Source organism: Rhinolophus ferrumequinum, chromosome 17 (genome assembly GCF_004115265.2).
Source record: "Rhinolophus ferrumequinum isolate MPI-CBG mRhiFer1 chromosome 17, mRhiFer1_v1.p, whole genome shotgun sequence".
Classification (NCBI taxonomy): Eukaryota; Metazoa; Chordata; class Mammalia; order Chiroptera; family Rhinolophidae; genus Rhinolophus; species Rhinolophus ferrumequinum.
Genome location: NC_046300.1, coordinates 9,931,728 through 9,936,106, shown reverse-complemented (window position 1 = coordinate 9,936,106; position 4,379 = coordinate 9,931,728).

The following is a 4,379-nucleotide window of genomic DNA, read 5'->3' as shown; positions in this document are numbered from 1 at the left end:
TTGAGTTCTTCAGCTGCAAGCCAAGACGCCATTCGGTGACCCTGGGGAGAGGCTGACCTTGTCTCCTCAGGTCCAGACATCTGCTCCAGGGCGGGGGGCGGGGGATCTGGTCATGGACCTTCCCAGGGAGACTCATCTATCTCCTGCTGCAGGAGTTCAAAACAACAACAAGCACGTTGGAATGGCGACCAACCAGAAAAATGGTTTAAAGGAAATGCTTATGATACATTTTTTGTGAATTTTTTTTTCTGTTGAGTTTTCAATGTAAGAATCACACACAGACACACACACACCCACCCACCCACCCACCAGAGTTTTATTTCTCTGTACTTGGGTACTTCTGGGGAGGAAAAGGGAGGACACACTCTGCCCGGGTACACACCCAGCGTTCTGCCTGGCTGCTGAACCTTCCCAGGTCCTAGGGAAGCCCAGTTCTTGCTTCCTGCCCTCCAAGACATCCAGGCCAAGCTCCCTAGGGCCACTTTGGTCCTTAGCCAACCTTTCGTTTCATTGTTTAGAAATTGCTTTGTGTTTTCTAACCACTCCCTGGTGTTTTGTAAGATTTTCTTGTTTTGCCAACGTTAAGAAGCCTGCTTCACAGATGTTGTCATTGGATTCCTCAGCCTGCCTTCAGACTCTGGGGACACAGAAGGCCATCCTCGATGGCCCCCAGAAGGCTCTTCCCAGAAGCCTGTGTTCTGCTGAGAGTGCAGGCTGTTGCAATTCCGTCTGTTCCTGGGTTGAGCAGCGTTTGTTTTTCTCCAGGGGCTCTGATACTCCCTCATCAATCATAAAGGACCCTGGGGAAGGAGCTGCTTTATGAGGGAGAGTATTTTAGCTGTGGCATTTGCTCTCTGCATTACAGTTAGACAAACAGGGTAAGGAGTTAGGAATTTATTGCCTAATGGAAAGAACATAATGGGAGCTGAAGCCCCTGCAGACTGGTTCCAGAGGTCCTGGCATGGGCACCTCTTCCTGGCATGGCCAGGTCCATCCTTGTGGAGAGAAGCAGCTGCCTAGGCCTGGTCTGAGAGCTGCTGCCCTGCTGAGAACACAGCCTGGGTTTTCAGTAGTTTTCAGTGTTTTCCCAGTGGTTCTTCCTACAGGTGCCATGACGGCTCCCGACAATGCAGAAACCAGCCTGTTGCTCCTCCCTGTCCCTGGTTGACTGCCTGTCATGGAACACCGATGGTGGTCAAGATGCAACTCGAGTTTGAATCAAGTTTAGAAGACTTGGGTCTTAATGATTTAAGACATCAGACAGATGACACACAGGTGAGGCGTGGCCAGGCCAGTCGTACGTACGACAGCTTCCCACCTAGGCTGGCTGGCTAAGCAGTTACAGGAAGCTAGAGGAAGGAGAGGGCTAAGATAGCGGCTGTCTCTGCCACCCCATACCTGTCCCTAACGGCTACCCCTCCCTGGAAAGAGTGTACATCACAAATGAAACAAAACTCCAAACGAGCAATGTCTCTCCAAGAGGCATTTCTTGGAAATGTCTGATAACTGCAGCTCTCAGAATAAGGGAAGAAACAGCTGAAAGCAAAGGCTTGGAAAAATACTGTCCTGGAGAAACGCATGCTTCATCTGATGACCAGCGCTGTCGTTAGTGGCCATTAAATAAACATCAGGGAGAGAACACTGAAGTCAGCCAAAAGGCAATTGAGAGCTTGAGGGTGGGCGGGTGGGGGGATGCGCACGGACAGAGTGCAGTGTTGTGGAATATTCAAATTAGTTTTATGGTATTTGTGATTCCTGGGTCTCCCAAATCATGTAAAGTCAAGCCTGTAAGACACACGAATTTAGAATATTAACAGTTGTTTGCACATTGCTCACCGAGGCAGTGGTCTCACATATAAACTGCCAACAGCATAAATCTGTGCTATTCCAAACTTTTGGGAAATAATCTGGCAGTGTGTATTACAAGCCTTGAAAAATGTGCATTTCCTTTGACCACCGAGTATTTCCACTTCTGGGAATGTAACCCAAGTAAAGAAATCAAGACGCAAGGGAGTGAAAACATGAAATATAAAGAAGTTTATCCCAGTATTAGTTCCGCCCCTGCAAAGAATGGCCATAGGGTAAGCACCAGTCAGTGGGGAAATGGCTCGATAAAGCTTCACGCATCAGATGCCCCTGGCCAGACACAGCTGCAGGACAGGCTTCGATTCACTTCGGCTAGCAATCTCGCTTCCAGGGCTTCCCGTAGACCTTTGGCTTCCTGCTCTTAGGCTTCTCTGACACCAGTCACGGAACACTGGCGGGAGCCTGCTTGGCTTCAAAGTCTGCAGCCCGGAAGTGTATCGCCTCCCGAGCCAACCCACAACCATGGGGGGCAGGCGCCAGTGGAGAAACGCTTCTCCATTTGACCCTTGGGTGGACAATTCTGAGAGAGAATTCCATACACTTGTCTAAACGTGCTGGTGGGACCACGCCTCAGCGCTCAGGACTCTCATCAGCTCTTCTGCGTCCTGTTTCGCTCTCCCCAGCCCTTCCCTCCCGCTCCCTGTGGGACCACCTCCCAGATGAAGTATGAGCACGAGTCCTGTCTCAGGCTTTGCTTTTGGGGAGAAACCCAGCCTAAGCAGCTGGCCTAGACATGGCCTGAGAATAGGGTTTGGGGACGGGGTCAGTCATTGGCAGATGGCAGCAGAGGCCCTTGGGGGGTAGTCAGTGGGTTGGCGATAAGCCAGGACATGCTTAGCATCGTCATTACCAAGACTTGCCTGTGGTGGGTTGAGATGGGGTCCAGGGGGAGGGTGAAGGGTTGGGTGACAAAAGCCCCCACCACACAGTAGTATGAGACCAGTGGTAATTATAACAATGGTTGCGTTGGCTGGCTTATTAACGGCTATGAAAAGCCTTAAAAAAATGGCAGGCTCCTCATCCAACTGTCATCTTGCGGTATGCTGTAAAACCCAGGAGACCTTCACGGCACGGTTCAAAAGTAAGACCTGCAACTGCAGGGTGCAGTGCGCTGGCATTCAGACCCAAGGTTTCTGCTTGTATAGGACGGCACCGCTGCAAAGGAGACTGAAGGTGCAGCGTTGGCAGGTTTCCTTTGCCAAAGTCAGGGCTTTCATCAGGAAAGAAAGGGACATACCTGGGATAAAGACAGGGTCTTGGTCCCCTGTTCCCCTGAATGCTTTAGGCAGCAGGAGAAGCCCCCCACCCCTAGACTAAGGATTAGGGTCCGACTACAGCCCAGCCCGAGCTGGGAGATAAGTCCCTGCTGTGGGAAGAACTAGGTTCCTCATCAAAACAATTGCAAGACCTGGCCTGGCACGTACCAGGGGGGTGGAGGTGGGAGTGGCCTCAGGGGAGTTGGACCTGGGCCATGGCTGGAAAGGGGGCTAACGTCCTGGCGAGGAGGTCTGAATTGCTCCCAATTCACTGCTGGGATAGCTCCCTGAAGTTTGGACCTGGCGATCACCTGGGGTCATTGAGGGGGAGATGCTAGAACTGAACAAATGAAAACGCAACTACTCTTAGATTGTGAGAGAGGGGAGGGCACAGGGCCAACCACTGCTGCCCAGATGGGACAGACCAACAGGCAAGTCACAGATCACAACTTGCCGGAGCGGAAACCCACGGAACCCTCCGCAGGAACCAGGAGGAAGAGAAACCTGGACTAGAACTGATGAATTGCTGCAGTGAGCATGACTCTGGGAGCTGAAAACTCCGGGCAACCTAGTCTTTTGTGTGTTTTACCTCTAGGGGCTCCACCTGTTTCTCAATGAACTTCAGAGGAGAATCCCCATTGTGCTTCCGGCGGGAGGAGGGAAAAAGGAACCATTTTGAAATACTCCAGCTTTGTTCTTTCTCATAAAGCCTGCCCTCAGGAGAAACTGTCACCAGAGCCTACTGTCATGCAGGTGTCATGCGGGGTCTCTGGTCCCGTTCCCCACATAAGAACGCAGGACATGGTAAAGCCAAAAAGGAACACCCACAGAGCCATAGATTGGGGAGTCACACCACTATAGTCTTAGCTGGGGCTGGGTTGGAGACACAGGAAGCAGGAGCCCCACAATCCGCAACCTGCCATTCGCTTCTCTGCCAACCATCCTTACTTGCCAATTGCAATCCGCCTCTGCAATCCACAATCCACAATCTGCGCTTGCTAGCTCAGCCACGTCAGTTATATTAGTGGCTAATGGCTAACCGGTAACAGCTGATGGCCAACTAGTCACAGCTGATGGCCACCTACTACCCGAGCCAGCACCTTTCCATGTGAGGCCGAGAGCCTGGAAACTGCTCTCTGGGACTCTGTCCCCACTCTACCCTGCTGGGGTTTTATCAGAATCTAACTGACCCGGAGGAAGGGAAATCTCCCAACTCCAGTCTGCTCCCGCCATCCTGTCCCACCTGCAGGTAGTTGG